The following is an 11,871-nucleotide window of genomic DNA, read 5'->3' on the forward strand; positions in this document are numbered from 1 at the left end:
TTACGTAACTACTTGGTACTTACTACATGTATGAACACAGGCATAAGTCAAAAATGTTTTTGTTTTCGTTAGTGTATTACACATAAATATATTGCATATACACATAAACATAAGCAGTGGTGGCTCAGTGGTGAGAACCTCGGACTTCAAAATCAATAAGTCGGGGTTCGAGACCGGGCGAGCGTGCAGGAAATAAATTGATTTTTCAATTTTTCTGCACATGTAGATAATATCACCACTGCTTAAAACGACGAAGGAAAACATCGTGAGGAAACCGGCATGTCCAAGAATCAAAAGTTCGACGACATGTGACATCTGCCAACCCGCACTTGGCCAGCGTGGTGGATTATGGCCTGAACCCTCATAGGAGGCCTGTGTCCCAGCAGTGGGAACATATATGGGCTGATGATAATAATAATAATATTGCATATACTTAACGATAATAAAATCTTTTTTTAATTCTTTACCGGAGGCGTATTTCCTTCTCCTCCCCCCTCCCAGTCCATTCTTTCTTTCCAGTCATCTATCCTTTCCCTCATCCCTTAAAAGCGGGCAGCGGAATCTCAGAGGTCTGAGCCTCTGCGAATGTTCATGGGCGGTGTTGATCGTTTACCATCAGGCGAACCACCAGCTCAGTTGCCCGCTATGACAAAACAAAACTCGTATTATAATTACGAAAGTTTGTAAACTTGTCTTTGTTTCACGTCACAACGGAGGGTTTTTATGGTAGGAGTTTTGTCTTTGAAGGTAGTGTGAGACTAGGGAGTGAGTTTAACCATTATATAACATTATCTCCCGCAATGCTTTGATCACGCGAGTGAAACCGCGGGCGGAATTTAGTATTATTAAAAGCTCACACACTCGCCCTGACTCCGTGTAGTATTTCAATGTGTAGAAGAGATAGATAAATGTGTAAAGGATTTGCAAGGTTACAAACATACAAACAAAAACTAGATGAACATTAATTATTCGCAGGTCATGCAAGTCATGTAATGGAAAATCACAGCTTTTATCACGGAATAACATAATAATGGCATATACGTAAACGTTACTGACGTAATTATTTTCGTTGCTTGGTCTTAATTGTTTGTCTCACTAGCCACTTGTGGAACAGTAAAGTGAGTATAGAACTGAAAGGTCCTGGGTTCGATTCCCGGTGAGAACGAAAAATGGTGTCTCGGTCTGGTAGGACACAGAAGGCTGATCACCTACTTGTCCATAAAGTAAATCGATTAGTGAAACAGATGTATATCATCTGCCCCATACCCCACTAGGGGACAAGGGCATCGCTTTTACTGAATTGAAACGAAATATAAAAATAATATAATTCTAGGTACATTTCAGTTTTAAATGATCCGTAAAGCTAAAACGATGAAAAAATAACATTTTTATCTTAATAATATCTGTTTCGAATTCGTAGGTTAATAAATTTAGTCAAATATAATAGAAACAGAAACTTAAAACCTTCTAAAGACATTATTTTGTTATATCATATTATCATATCTCTGGACCAGTATTTTTGTAAACTAGATTATAATTCCATCAAAACTTATTTGGAGTCGCAAGGATATCAACAGAATGAAACCTTGACGCGCGGATATTAATATTTAAAAACATTTTATGTTTTTTATTACTTATATTTCATTTTGTCAAAAAAATTAACTCATACATGTACCTTTTTTCTTGCTAAAACGATTAGTTACACATGATGTTATCTTGGTATACACTATACACTAAATGCGCATTGATAAAAAATAAAATAAATGTTGGCGCCAAAAATCACGGATTCCACAGATAATTCAAAATATTGATTATGGCAATAAATATTATCCCTTTGTAAGCCTTCTCATGATTAATAATTTCAGGATTTTCATAAAGATATTGCTAATTTAAAATCATCTAGTTTTTTACTTATTTTAAATAGTTATGTAGTTATTAATAATTACGCTGTGTTAAAATAAATTGGTGTATATTTATAAATTGCATCTTCCTGGTCCTTAAATAACTAACCAAAAAACACTATTTACATTCTTAATGCCAATAATTATAGGAACTATAAATATTAACTCACATTATGCAATTCTTGGCCAAATGTCATGCCGAGGTCCCGTTTTTATAAATTAATAAAAAGTCGTTTTCATTCAAGGCAAATAACGATTACAGGTTTACGGCTCAAGTTTCATGTATATTGTTATCTTTTACACAACGATTATGGGTTTGGTTAAGGTTAAGTCTATGAGGATACATAAAATAGAAGTTTTAGTATCATAACATAAGAAGAGCTTAATTAAAACTCTTATTTATATAATTATATCAAACAGAAAGAAGGCATACTTAATGAATTAAATAAATATAAAATTAATGAAATAATCTCATAATAAAATTTCTCTCTCCCTAAAGAGCCCTTTTCGTGAATAAAAACAAATAAATATAAGAGCAATGAAATGTAAAAATAATCTCATAATCCAAATCCCAGAGCCTTTTCAATTACCGTGATGACGACAATAGGGAATTCCCAACCGAAGCCATAGGCCAACACTAAATCATTTTACGTCAATAACGTAAAACCTCAAAGGATATGAATAGTTATTTGATTAAAAAAATATCACGTTAAGCGGTTGCCAAACGAAAAAATAACCATTTGTAAGTGATAATTAATTCGAAGCAATATTTGTCACTGAGGTGTAAAATTAGTTTCGTAAACTATCTATGATCCTTTATATGTATGATGTTTTACGTATTTGACGGTTTTGAGTACAATGCGAAAAACATTTATATTTTTTTTAACGGCTATATCTAAATATATTCAAGTTCTCGCCTTTAGAATTATATATTAAATTATTTCTAACAAAGTTTTCGAGGAGGTTTGTATTTGTGATGTTAGCTGTATTTTTTCTAGTTTTAATGCGAATTCTTAAGACTCATAGCGTTGCTTATGGATGCCATTGTCAGAACTCATCCAAATTAAGAGGTCAAGCTCCGGCTTTCAAATAAAAAGAATAACCTAATCCGAATCGAAGTCAAAAGTTGTGAGATAACAAATCTATAAATCCTATCCTTCCTACTACCATACTATACTATCCAACAAACATTATTATTAATGCGAAAGTTTGTAAGGATGTGGGTGTGTTTGTTGCTCTTTCACGCAATAAGTACTGAACCGATTGCAATGAAATTTGGTACGTAGATAGCTAGACAACTGGAATAACATATAGGCAACTTTTTATCCCGATATTCTTACGAGATACAGACTTACGCGGGTGAAATCGCGGGGCGCAGCTAGTTATAGTATAAATGAGAACTTCATCCTGTCTTGAAACTCTGTTTAATTTAATTAAATTCAAATTATCTCTTAAAAAGTATATCCTATGTTAAAACTTTAATTTAAATCGTCTATTTAAATAAAATAGGCACCAGTTTTCTTTATTTTCCTGTGTCACAGCTAGAAAAAATTTAGTAAAAAATAAATTTATTATCTGTGGTTTAAATTAATTTTAAACATGCACTACATCAATACGATCATACGTTATCTGGATTCGAATCATACACAAATACAATAAGTGTTTGTATGGTCATTCACTTCAATGGACATAAAAAAACTAATTTGTAACATTGTATCTCAGAGATAACATCTTATTTATCTTGTCTGACGTCAGAATGTCGGCAATTCTTTGAAACATGTATTGACGTCATGAAATATGTTTTGATTTTTAAACCTGAATACATTGATACCTTATAAGATTTTATCCGAGGCAAAACATTAATATTATTATATTAATAATAATGATACATAAATAACTTCTTGTTCTGTTTTATTCTTCATCACTATCACTACACGATTACGATTCGATTACGATACGATTTCTCTATCCCTGTGTCTTAGTATGCTTAAATCTTTAAAACTACGGAACAGATTTTGATGGGATTTTTAATAAATAGAGTGATTCAAAGGGACGGTTTATATGTATAATAACATCTTTTTGTCTTCTACTCCGAATTTAACGCGTGCGAAGCCGCGGGCATAAGCTAGTATAGTATGAAGCAAAGTCGCTTCCCGCATCTGTCTCTATGTTTGTATGTATGATTAGATCTTTAATACTATACAACGGTTTATTATAGAAAGGGTGATTCAAGAGGAAGGTGTATATGTATAATAACATCCATTAAACTATATCGATTTTAACGCGTGTGAAGCCGCGGTCTAAAGCTAGTAATTATATACGTGGAAGTTAGGGTCTTTCTTTCGCATCGCAATGGAGGGACTCTATGATATGATTTTTTTATCTGATAGATAAGAGACTAGAGAGTGACGTAACGACCTCATTTCGAATTTCCTTTGACTATGTGAAGTCACAGACGGGAGGCTAGTTCTCTATAAAAAGCATAAAATCTATGACTCATAGACAACCTAAATAGATTGACAGAGTTAAATCACGGCGAGCGACGGTCAGCTGTTGTTTTTAGATAAAAATAAGCTATTTCTTATTTGACATAGCGGTACTGATAAATGTTCGAGCAATAAATACTATAAATGTTCTGTTGGTTTTGTGATGTTCTTTTCTTTGATTCCCTTTTTTTTGATCTCGCTTCATAACGTGGCTTCTCCCGCCTAGAAAAGGAAAAGTCAGATAGTTCCGGGGTTTTCCCCAGTTAGCCTCTGTTCCCGTGGAATAACCGGGATAAAAATATTCCTGTGCCCTGTCTCGGATCAAACTATCTCAGTACTACATTTCATCCAAATTGTTTGTTTAGGCGTGAAAAAGATACAGACAAATATTTTAACATTTAGAATATTATAGCAGGTATTCTTGTCCGGACCTTATTAGATAAAATGTCATTAAATACATCATTCAGTTTGAAATATACAAGCTACATTTAGAAATTACAAAACTTTTTAATGGATTTTAAACGCGGTTTATTCATTATATTATTGGGAGACTGGAATGAATTAATGAAAATTCTTTATTGCGTAAATATTCAAAAATAAGCAGTCGTACAAAAAAACTTAAATTAAATTCACAAAGGGCGGCATTATCGCTAGGTAGCGATCTCTACCAGGCAACCCTAACAACAACAACAACAATAAATAAAATAAAAACGCTCCCTGGACCACGCTCCCTGTGACCACGCTCGCTGTAAAGTGTTCGAAACGTGAATAATACGTAATGAATAAATCGCGTTTAAAATCCTTTAAAAAGTATTATAATTTCTAAATGTATAAAACAAGCGTTAAATCAAACACATGAAAATACTATACAAGCTACAATTATAATAATTACAGGAAATGTAGAAGTGTAAAAGCAAGGTAATAAATACGTAACTTCCATTTAATCTATATTTATTCATGAAACGCCACAGTTTATAGTCAATTACTTAAACACGACGGACCAAATCTTTGATATGAGATACAGACTGACGTCATATCAGCTAAACACGTCATATATACGTAGTATACGTCATTTAAACTTTCCTAAATTCCTGCAGGGTAATTCTTAAAGGTAATTTACGTGCATTCGAAGGTTTTTTTATCTTACAATTATGTTAATTTAATTACGACGAACCGATCTTTATTTATGAGTATAGTGTGAAGTCCCGTGTGACTGGGGTATGGGGCAGATGATATACATCTGTTTCACTGATCGATTTTCTTTATGGACAAGTTGGTGATCAGCCTTTTGTGTCCTGCCAGACCGAGACATTTTTTTTATTGTCCCAACCGGGAATCGAACCCAGGACCTCTCGGTTCTACGCTCACGCGTTTACCACTGTACCAAGGAGGCGGTATTTATTTCTATTTATGAGTATTTAGTTAGTTAGTTAGTTAGTTAGAGAGATTTAGTTTATTTTTCGCTTTTATTTGACACATTCGTTCCACCTGTATATTTTTATGAGACCGACTACTTTAGTCTCGATTTTGATCCTTAATTAAGAAGAGATTTCAAACGTTTCTTATTTCATATTTTTAAGTATTGGTGACATCACAATAACTTCATGAGTTTAGCTTATTATCCTGATTAGGACCGCCAGGATTCAATAATTCTCTTACGCATACTCTCTATGAGAGCAAGTGAGACAATTTAATTAATTGATTAAACCTTGTATTTTTTGTAACTATATTTACTTTTTATATAAATCTATAAATAAATACTTATTATTGGACCCTTCAAGTATAGTCACTTATATTTCTTTAGTTTTTCTTTAAACGAAAGAAGTTCATATAACGTACTTACTCTAGTGTAAAATCGAATAATTTGCCTTTGGGTCAACCCCGGTGTAATCCAATTGATTTACCCTCGCTCTATGGACTTTGGAGGAGGTCCTCTTATTGGTTGACCATAAATAAATCGAAGTGAGTAATAAAATCTGAACAAACTGAAATTAAGTGTCATCGTGTTTGGTTTTACTAATGTATGTAAGTACAGATCAGGGTAAAGTTGTAAACACCGTCAGATTACAATTTATTTATCCTATCTCCATCCTACCTCGCGAGATACAGGTAGGATGGGGTAATCCGGATCCGGATAGTGTAATCCGTCGAAAATTGAAATCTTTATCATACTGTTTACAATTGAACGCGTTTTGACGTGACAACGTCTTAAATTAGGTTGCGGCTCGGAGTCACTCATGAAAAAGTGTAACGCCCGGTAACGTTACGATGAGTCACCGAACTATGATCGGTCCGCCGCGCGCGCAGCACTAGATAATTAGGCGCATTGAATCGGCGCGTGCTTGTGTCTCTGTCTCTGTCTTTTTAGTAAACAAATAATATTTTCTATAGTTAAAATTTGTGCAATTCTTATTTTCATTCAATTCCTTGTTCCTATTGTGCAATTTAATAATATTCATATCAATAAATATTCTACCGAGAAAAAGACGTTGTCACGTAAAATCTTCGCCCGTAACCGACTTTACAGGCAAATATTTTTTTTGATAGATTATATATAATCTTCACCAATCTGTTGAAATGGACATTCTATAGGTGGTTAGGTTCGTTTAAAAATAAGACAGATAAAGGAGCATGAGGGTTCCGTCCACTCGCAACCTGTACGTGACGGACGTTTGGGTATATAAAATGTTCGGCATAATACATAACTACGAACAATCGTATTATATCCAAACGAGTCTAACGGAAAATAATACGTCAAAAACTGTTTTTTTCTATGTTACGGTGACATTCATATATGTCAAGTTCTTTGGTGTGTTTTACCGTCACTAGCGGTAGGAATTTGGTCGGTAGGAATCCGACGTAACCCACGCGACCTTCCCGAGAGCTGTGGGTATCTACATTATAATAAAAGGTAAGTATTTAAATGTGTAATTGATAAATCACGTTAAATCCAATTAAAGCCTTACAAATCTCTGGTCGTTTACACAGAAGATTTCTTTCAATCTAAATATAAATCTGATACATACTAAAAACGTATTTTCCTATTTTCATAAAACAATATAAGCAGCATGTTTAACAGGAAATGAACCTAAAACTCTGCAATTGCTAACAACCACTAAGCCGATAAGCTTAATTAAAGTTAATTGAAATAATATAAACGTTTATTTAAATATTTTAATTTTATTTGTATAATTGATATAACCCAATATACTATAACTATTATAACATACCATTTTATAATTTGTAAATTATTAAATTTAATCAACGATGGGCAGTCATGCTAGGCTTTAATTGACTTTAGTCTTAATTTTTATTATTAATAATAAAAACAGTTATTCTCGTACATTTAAAAGAAACTATTGCCTTTATAATTAAACTAGCTTTAGCCCGCGGCTTCGCATGCGTTATATTCGGAGTAGTTTAATAGATGTTAAACATATAAACCGAACACTTATTTTAAAAAACCTCGTCAAAATCTGTTGTGCAGTTGTAAAGAACTAAGCACATATTCTGTATACATACATACATACACAGGGAAGCGCCTTTGCTTATACTCGTGCTGTGTAGTGATAATACAATAAATATAGTACTGCGTCTTTATTTATATTAGTATTTTCACTTATAATTGAATTTGTGATTGCATCTTTCAAAACTGACACACACACCCACTCTTTTTTATTATCTGCTATTTCAAGGGTTGCCTGGTAGAGATGGCTATCTAGCGATAAGAATGTAATTCTCTGCTTACTTGTTTGTTCTTATTAGCAATAAAGAATATCACATTTACACATTATAAATAATTTTTCACCGACGTTCCCAAAAAGAGAGAAGTTCCCAATTTTATAGTATTTTTTTATTTTGTTGCTTGATAACTCCGTTTCAACCAATTGATATGAGTATATTTTTTATATACAGGAAATTATTTTCATTTGCTCCAATTTTAGAACCAGGAGTGATGCTTTTCTCACCGATAGGTCGATGACGTTTATTGTAGAAAAGATTTTTATCTTATTCTACACTCATAATTATCAACAGGAAACTATCCTACTAATATTATAAATGCGAAAGTTTGTAAGGATGTGTGTGTGTTTGTTGCTCTTTCACGCAAAAACTACTGAACGGATTGCAATGAAATTTGGTACGTAGACAGCTGGACAACTGAAATAACATACGGACTTACGCGGGTGAAACCGCGGGGCGCAGCTTCTATTTTATACGTTTGTAACGTTTTCACGCACAAACCACTGGACCGATTTCAAGAGTTCATTCACCATTGCAAAGCTGCAAATTTACTGAGTGACATAGGCTATATATGTACCACGAGTGAAGCCGGGGCGAACGGCTAGTTGTTGTATAAGTGATATGTAATAAAGCAAAAACTTATTTATTGGACTCAAATTAACTTAACGCAACCACGAGCAATTTAAAAGAGCCTGGAGCAATTTTACCGCCCTATAATATTACCCATTCATTAAAATGTACAAGTCATTGAGTTTAAACGAACGATTACCCAAATATGATGCGATTACCGTAGACATGTAGGTGCAAGTTTTCGAAGGTGCAAGCCAATCTATGTCAAGGGCGATATTGCAATGTCGCTCATCGATTCCGTATAGCCGTCACTTATGCAATAGTTCCAAAAGTAAGGTTATGTTAAAACGTCTTCATTCGATTTATGTTTATCTGTTATAGTTTCTTTTTTTTTCAATTGACTTCAAAGAAGGTAGAGGATCTCATTTTAATTGTTTCTTTGTGTTGAGTTGCTCAGAAGTTTCGACTGGGTCAACCGATTGTGTCTATTATTATTTATTAATTGTATTATTTATGGTATTGTTCTAGATTTAAACATTTGATATTAATTGCGCGCCAAACCGTTAGATATTTACAGCCATATTAATAAAAAAAAAATAAAGGAACAACTGTTGTCTAAATTTCAAACTAACCGTAAAAAGAGTGTGTATAAGGTGGAAGAGTACTTCTTTCTTTTAACTAACAACTAAATAAACATTCATTAACTCCTAATTACCTATTATTTTGTTAGTTTAAATACAAAAATCATGCTTTTGAAGACAAAACTAATAAATAAGTTAGATTCTGATGTGAAAGTCGAGCATGCTTTGACACGAATTAGGCCAGATTGCACCCGGGAAGTACCAAACCACCACAAAAGACCATGAACTAGTAGCATGCTACTGTGTTTCTTACGGAGAGTGGATGAGCCGGCTTATTTCTTTCTCACTCTTCCCAGTCCATTCCTCCTTTCCAGTCATCGATCCTTATTATATCTATCCTTATCCTATATACCTTAACATCGGGCAGTGCATTCGCAGAGGCCTCTGCGACAGTTCATAGGCGGTGGTGATCGCTTACTATACACCACCAGATCAGCTGCTCTCCATAACATAAAAAATCCTCAGTCCATCAGGGTCATTTCCTAATCCGTTAGAAAACATAGAAGCCAAGACCAAATTTTATAACTGAATTCATCAAGGCGCTATTCTATATTTAGTACCTATTAAATGAGACCTATTATGGAGTAATAAGGAAATTGCTAAGGAGTACCTTGAGCTTCTTGTCCTGTCAATTGGTCATGACATAATAAAATACAAAGAAAAACGCTTGAATAATTCATAAATGCTATTTATTTAATTTTTCTATGAAATAGCTAGAAGTTAGTGGAGTATTGTTAGCTAGAGAGTGACATAGACTTTTGCTCATCGTGATAAATTTAGAAATACTTGTGCTATAGAAGCGGCACAACATTATTCTAAGCATTTTAACTTTAGTTGCCATTAGCATTCCCATGGGAATTTCCGTTGAAACGCGGGCGAAGCGAGGCGAGCGAAGATTGGTGCTATACTTGGCGCAGATATATGTTATATAACGATACGGATGGCTTGCGAAAATACAATAATTGTGCTATAATTGAAATTTCAATCACTTCAAATAAATTAACAAAACATTTGCACATCCTTGCGAAACGTAATACCGATTTAATTATGTATGTATTATATTAATTTGTTTCGCATAATTAATGTTGATTTGAATAAGCTTACACTATACCGCGGTGTTGTCTGTATACTTTATCTCATAGCGGACTGAGTGTGTGGTTTACATGGGAAGCGATCATCACCGCCAATAGACATGTATCGAAGTAGAAGTACTCCCGAACAATTACGATATTGGGGCCTTCAAGAAAAGTGCGTATATGTCCCTAATAGGCCGGCAACACTAGAGACCACTTAACATCAGGTGGCCCTTTGCTTGCTCTGCCATAATAAAAGATTCTACAAAATTCTTGCCCGACTTTAAGAAGTAGGAGATTGACGACAGGAATTAAGAAATGGACTAAGCCCCCCAATCACCAAACGAAACACGGTAGTAGTCGCATGCTAGTTCACTCCAATACTGTAGAGCGTGGTACCTTCCACAGTGCGATCTGGCCCATTTCATGCAGAAGTTTACTCGACATTAAATTACTCCCATATTGTACTATATCCTCTATAGATGTAGTTTCTATGCGTTTTTTTGTTTTTTATTTACAATTAAGAGTGAAATAAACATATAAAAACATTAAATCATCATCATCAGCTCATATATGTTCCCACTGCTGGGACATAGGCCTCCTATGAGGGTTCAGGCCATAATCCACCACGCTGGCCAAGTGCGGGTTGGCAGATGTCACATGTCGTCGAACTTATAATTCTTGGACATGCCGGTTTCCTCACGATGTTTTCCTTCACCGTTTAAGCAGTGGATATGTTATCAACATGCGCAGATAAATTGAAAAATCAATTTATTTCCTGCACGCTCGCCCGGTCTCGCACCCCGACTTATCGATTTTGTAGTCCGAGGTTCTCACCACTAAGCCACCACTGCTTTTGAATTTATTAAATAAACAAACTCATTCAAATCATTATATCAATATGGTAAAGAACGTGCCTCAAATGGTAGTCATAAAGGCACACATAAAATAAAGCAAAAACGCATATAGGAACTCATTAGCGATTGTTTTGTTAAACAATGCATCGTTATACTCGGTCTTGTTTGCTGACTTGACCTTTTTAACCCTCGAATCGTAATTCATCTCGGGCTTTAGACTAGCTCTCTGCCTGCGGCGTTGCTTGGTTAGTAAAGATATTCATTCAAACAGAAGGAGGAAGTCATCACTTCGACTCGTATTTTTTGTGTTTGTTGGTTTATAGCTTTTTACTGGGTGAAGCGATTGAGGAATTTTGATGATGTTTTTAAGTATACATGGCAAACATGTAGTTCTGACAATTTAAAGTTGTTTTTTTATTGTAAAAATAACTATTGCGATATCTTTTACGTGTTTTGTCAGCGTAAAGTGGGCGATAATAGTTGTGTAATAGTTAGTGGACTATAAATACTAATATAATATATATATAATATATATACCTAGTCTTGCCATAAATATTGTAATAAAGAAAAAAGAAAATTGTTAACTGCAAATAACATTTATT

General features: G+C 34.1%; 1 protein-coding gene across 1 annotated transcript in view; it reads right to left on the bottom strand.

The window, feature by feature from the left end:
- Positions 1-11,871, bottom strand: part of LOC119837862 (ABC transporter G family member 20) — a 61,897-nt gene that overhangs the window by 27,347 nt on the left and 22,679 nt on the right. The window lies entirely within an intron of this gene.

Source organism: Zerene cesonia, chromosome 29, assembly GCF_012273895.1.
Source record: "Zerene cesonia ecotype Mississippi chromosome 29, Zerene_cesonia_1.1, whole genome shotgun sequence".
Lineage (NCBI taxonomy): Eukaryota > Metazoa > Arthropoda > Insecta > Lepidoptera > Pieridae > Zerene > Zerene cesonia.